The 6000-nt window shown below is 39.8% G+C and overlaps 1 protein-coding gene across 1 annotated transcript in view; it reads left to right on the top strand.

Annotated features, from left to right (window-relative positions):
• Nucleotides 1–2282: 2282 nt before the first annotated feature.
• LOC122990817 (cytokine-dependent hematopoietic cell linker) overlaps nt 2283–6000 on the top strand; it is a 28228-nt gene continuing 24510 nt past the window's right edge. The window contains exon 1 of the mRNA XM_044364333.1: nt 2283–2307. The gene's annotated coding sequence lies outside the window, so the exon portion shown is untranslated. The remainder of the gene's footprint in view (nt 2308–6000) is intronic.

Below are 6000 nucleotides of genomic sequence, written 5' to 3'. Positions count from 1 at the left end.
AAATATACAACGGCAGCTGAAACCTTGGCTCGCCATCCTTCAATCTCGCAGATCAAAAGCACTAACCAACAATCCTGAAGAACCTCACAGAACAGTTTCTCACATATCTGTCAGTGTTTTCAGGTGCTGCTCTGCCTCTCAGTTCCCCAACAAGAACAACTTTGAATATTAAAAGTCCCCCAGAGAGAGGTGAAAGGAGGAAAGAGGGAGAGAGGACATTGATCGGGGTTGTGTAACACGGTGCAGTTTGCCATAGGTCAATGAAATTCCATCAGCTTTTTTCCCCTTTGGTCAATATCCATCTGAGGAGCCTCTGCAGACATTGTCTTCTCTTTGCCCTCAGTCACTTGTAGCTATTCATCTTCAGCCGGCTGTTTTCGGAGAGGACCAGACAAAATCAGATTGCAATAGGAAAGGTTAAGGTGGAAAAAGAAACACTTGATGAGCATGGTTTCTGGTGTACACTTGTAGAGACATTCAGCTTTTCACTCATTTATAGTACAGAAACCTTGAGTTTCTTATCTGGCAGGGTGATTAAATTGGAAATTTAAGGCTAATTTCTGAAATTGCATCATGATTGGTTTGATTATGGAAAGAATAGCTACACATTAAAGCCTTTTTCCCATGTTGAGACTGTAAACTGCAGGCTTGGTGATCTCAATCCTGACACCTCTCTCTCACTACTTTGCATTTGTTTATTGTTGCTCCCTCTAGTGGTTTCTTGAGTCCCTTTGGACTTGAGGTGTAATTATATCAATGACAATATCACTCATGCCTTTGTCTAAATGGTTATTTGAAAAAGATTTCAGGAAATTACTTGGTTGTGTGTCAAATTGAAAGTAATATATCAGACATGCAGTAGTTTACAAGTCTGTTTTTGTTCATAACTATTGGATAAATAATATTATTAAGCAAAAAGACGTAGCAGAGTTTGTTTCCAGTCAGCAAGATTTCAATTGAACTCTCCAGCCACCATTTTTGAAGGTGGTTCTCATAGTTCAACTTGGAGTCACTGAGACTGTTTTGCATATTACCTTGGCAACTGCCTTTTTTATCATTAGGCCATTGTTCAGAATTTCCTTAATCCAGACATTTCGTATGGAAATGTGACTCCTCCCTGCTTTGACAAAATGAGGCTCTCAGCAGAAAGGATTTTGTTTCTAACTCAAAAACAAGACCCACATTAACATATCAAGGAGGTGAGAGAAAAAAAAAAAGATTGAGAGTTATTCTAAACATCCTCCCAGTGGACATCTGACAATAGATGTCTTAGTTTTATTGGAGTGGTATTTCAGCCATGTGAATTTCTAACTCTAATATTATGTATTGCTTTGATATTTCTTTGCTTTTTTTTTTTTTGCGCTTTTGTTTTCTTCTTCAGGTGTCAAAAACTCTTTTCATGGCACAAACTGTTTGTCTTCACCATTTACATATTTAAAAAAGAAAACACCTGACAAACAAAACCTCATCTTGCAGAAAGCAGATTTGAGCGCTCTGCCATGCGGCTGCATGTAATGATGTTTACACTTCCATCTCTGCAGGTTAAATTAAACCTCTAACTTGCATAAAAAGGCATTCAGAGAACTCTTCTCTGTGTTATATTTACGTTCATGCTGCCAGAAGAGGTCCATGAAGCTTTTTGTGTCTCGTAACATGTTTTTTTTTTTTTTTTTTTTTGAGGGGCAGATGACAAGAAGTGGAGCTGTGTTGCTGCTGGTGTGTGATAGCAGTGTGTGGGGGCTCTGGGGGGTGCATTAGCCGCTGTCTGGCGTCTGAGAGGGTGAAGGGAAGTGAGAGAGAGGCTTAATGTCTGTCTACTTCTATTTCCCTCTTAATTTCACACACTGTTGAGTCAGCCTATTGACTGACTACTTATGGTGATGCTGGCGGTCTACCAACACTGCAGAGGAGGCAGTGCATATAACTCTTCCTCACTGCTCCATTTCACCATGTAGGGCCTCCACTTATTTAATAAGCCGATTCGAGGCCCATTCTCACCCATCCGTGCGTACGTGTAACCGGCCTCTAGCATGGGAGTGTGTGTGTATGATGCACTTATCAGGTTGTTGCTGCGGGCATCCCTGCAAGACTGTGCACGCTACGTCTTTGTGTGAGAGATGAGAAGTGAAGTAAGAGTGATCCTACATGTACTCTGAAGGCTCTTAGCACCTTTTTGTCCCATGTGTGCTCAGGCTTCAAATCAATACTCGTTTACTCTTTTTTCCTGAAGAGGACCTTACTTTTTAGATTTCACACTGAAAGTCACCAGTGGAGGGAACATATTTTTTTGCCATCTGAACACAGAAGGTAGGAGAATCAATATCTTTACTTTTTCATAAGTCTCATAATCTAAAGATAATAAGCTTCAAGGTCTTAAGGTATTCTATGTAGCCAGCTAATCGGCTCAGCAAAGGCTGCTGTACATTATTATATAAAGGGAAATTCTGGTATTTTTCAACCTGGGTCTTATAGAGTTGCGATGTTGGAGGAGTTATTTTTGGCGCCACAAAGACTGTGTACATAAAAACTTCAGGTTAGAAGTTAACTACAACTCCCAAGATGCAACGGAGGTTTTGAATTCCCTACCGCTCTGATTCGTGAATCTGACTGGCGTATTCTCCGCAGCAATAGTGGCTATGGCTAATGGGTATTTCAGTCTTTAGACCTGTCCATCATGCCAAAAGTAACAAACAAAAAATGACAAAAGACAAGACAAGAGACAAAACCTGATTTCTCAGAATCGAAATTGAAATAATTAAAACTGCTGTCCATAACATAAACCTATAGGATTGTTACATTATTCGGAAAAAGTCACTTGTTTCTAATGTTAAGTAACATTCAGGATATTGAGAAAAATTTGTAATTGGATGGGATGGAACCAGCTCTTTCCACCTCCCAACTATTCTCATAATTGTGACCTTTCTGACTATGAGTTATGCTAATTTTGCACTCACCATCTCACAACAGAAGTTTTCTTAAATTTCATCAGAAACCAATAATATAAACAAATCTTCTCTGGTTTCTCTAGCAAGCCCACATGTTAAATCATCAGCAACCTATATGTATGTATGGCAGGGGACTGCTGCCTGTCTTTCATGTTTTAACACAATCCTTTTCATGTTATTACAAGATCCTTTTCATGCTATAGCAAGATAGTTTCATGTTATAATGACATATTTTTCTCATTATTAGATATGATATAATTCCAACTTTTCTTATGTTAAACGTTTAAAAAATGAACATATCTAATTAAAACAAACTTTTCTTGCTTTAACATGACACGTTAACTTCTTATATGAAAGAAACTACCGTATGTCATTAGAACAAGAAAAAGATCCAGTCAGTGTCTATAGAGACAATATTGTTGCCTAGATTGGCTGCCATAGGCATGTAAACAAAACAACAACATGTTTGCAGATGAATGGACAGCTAGTTTGGGTAGCTGGCAAATTGCCCCAGAAGTAAATCTCTATGGAGTTAGCTACAATAGCTTATCCAGGGAGCTAATTTCTGTGTTTACAAGCGTTTGAAATGATTTCTGTAAAGCTGATGTTTATTTGGAAAGCTTAAGCAGGCTCAAGCTGCTTGACGTGATATAAGTTACTTTGTCCAGAGTCACAGTTCCCAAAGCTCTACACTATTGAATGCTAATTTAGCGTGACTTATTAGTCAGAATGACAATTATAAGAATTAGACCCTGGTTGAAAATACTGGACTTTCTTTTTATGTAAACATAGTTTCTCTAGATGTCAACAAAGCAGAAATAAGATCCAATTCACATCACCACACAGCTGTAATGTTTCAAAAATTGGTCTCCGGGAATGCTGTGAATCTTATCTTCTTCAATCTGCAAGCTAATCTTTTCTCAAATCGAACGAAAGTTGCTTGAACAATTCTGAGGAGGAAGATTCAATAAAACACCACAGACAGTGAATCAAGTCTGTCTGCAGTGGAACCGCAGCTTATACTGAAATTGGTCTTCTTTTCTAGGTCACGGGAATGAATAAGGTAAATCACCAACTTGTAATCTGGCTGCTGTCACCTTGTTCCACCACTAAAGGCCCTTATCAGCGACGACAGTGCTGGAGCCATTTTGTTTGCAGGGTGTAAATATGTGGTCATGAGGCAAGATAAGGTGTTTCATGAAATGTGAGCCACCTTAACAGATTTTGACAGGTGGCTGATATTCCGTAGAGTTGATTTGGTTCAAGGAGAGCAACATCGGAAATGAGATACAGGAATATGTGCAGACGCTGTGAGATATCAGTGCAAAATGGGGTTGTGCTTTTTTTTCCTGATGATGCAGAGGGCGTCCTCAATATCATTGTGTGTCATGGATGTGTGAACACCAGGGAGAAGCAAGAACAGCACATTTATTTATTTACAAGGCTTCATTACTCTTTTCACATGGTAATATGTGTAATTTACCAAGACTATTATCAGCAGAGAAATGGGAGAAAGAGGAGTGAAGGGAAATAGTGAGTAGGTTTTACATGTTTGGTGGTATAGTTTCCTCTGTTCCCTATGGCAACACATTCTCTGTTTGTCCACTCCCTTCTCTTCATAATAAACCCCTGGTGTTACACCCTGTGAAGGAAGTTTCTAGCAATAGGCTTCTTTAACAGGAGAGAGAGCCACGTCTGCCCCTGTGATTTGTTATTCAGTGAACCGCATCTCTAGAGAAATGGATTTACTGGCGTGCCCTCTGCAGAGGAATGAAGGTCGGCCCCTACCTTGGAGATGCCATTTGCAGTGCGATGCAATTGTTAATACGCAGCTTTGAGGAAAGCGGGCAGAAAAACATTCATACCCATTTGGAATTCCGGTGATGGAGAGAGATGAAAAGAGAAGGGTGGAGGGATTAGGAGGGCAGACGCAGAGCTGGTTTCTTTCTTTCTGAGCTGTGCTCCACAGTTTCTTACACTCACCCCTACAGCACTCTCCTGTTTGGAGGGAAACATCACAACTGTAGCTGCATGCTGTCAAACTGTACACGTTCCTGTTAGCCCGCATAGCTTAGAGGAAAATATTTCCCCTTTGACCCTGAGAATGTGTGAGGCCTCACAGTGAGAGTGAAGGCAGGACAGGTTTGGGTTTACACCTGGCAATGCTCCACCTTTATTTGTATGTACAGTACATACAGCCAGCTGCATGTTTTTGTACATTACATGAGATATTATTGAGGCATTAAAGCCATAGCATGACATTTTGGGAAATTTTCTCATTTGATTACTTGCAGAGAGTTAAATGAGAAGATGGACACCAATCTCATGTCTGTACATGAAATATGAAGCTACAGACAGGAGATGTTTAGCATAGCTTAGCATAAAGAACGGAAACAGGGGAAAACAGCTGCTCAATTACACCTCCATTTTTGTACAAATTAAACACACAAGATAAAGCATAATGATTACTGAGGTTTAAAGGCGTTGTTAAGCTGACTTTCAAATTGTTGAACAGAGGCTAGCTGTTTCCCCCTGTTTTCAGTCTTTATGGTAAGCTAAAGCTGCTGCCTGTAGCTTAAACTACCAAAAACTATTGTGGTATGACTCAGTGAGTCACACTGCTGCACTGGGTGACATGTTCCTTTACCACAAAGATTATGGTCAAGGTAGTTTGTTTAGAAACGGCTCCAAAGACTAAAAACAGCGTTCAGGTTTTCTCCGGAGAGTAGTTCTTTGTAACGCAGACGCCACTGCAAATGTGCGGGAACACAGTTCTGTTAACAGAGCTTTGCTAGCTTGTTGTGCTTCATATCAGAACCACTTGACTTTATACTGAAGTTCTGCGCAACAGTGTGACTCAGTGATGTGTTTTCAATTGCTTTTGGACAATAGAGGTCTATGGCACAGAGAAATAAGGCTTTGGATACACACACAATACTTGTAAATAGGATGAGTTCATTGTTGGTTTGGCTCTGAACATGAGATTCGTTGACAAGAAAAATATAGAAAATCACCAGCCATATCCTTTGATATTAACTTTACAAGACTGGTATTA

This window comes from Thunnus albacares, chromosome 10, assembly GCF_914725855.1.
Source record: "Thunnus albacares chromosome 10, fThuAlb1.1, whole genome shotgun sequence".
Taxonomy (NCBI): Eukaryota; Metazoa; Chordata; class Actinopteri; order Scombriformes; family Scombridae; genus Thunnus; species Thunnus albacares.
Note: the sequence above shows the minus strand (reverse complement) of the source record. Positions and strands in the feature narration are given on the sequence as shown.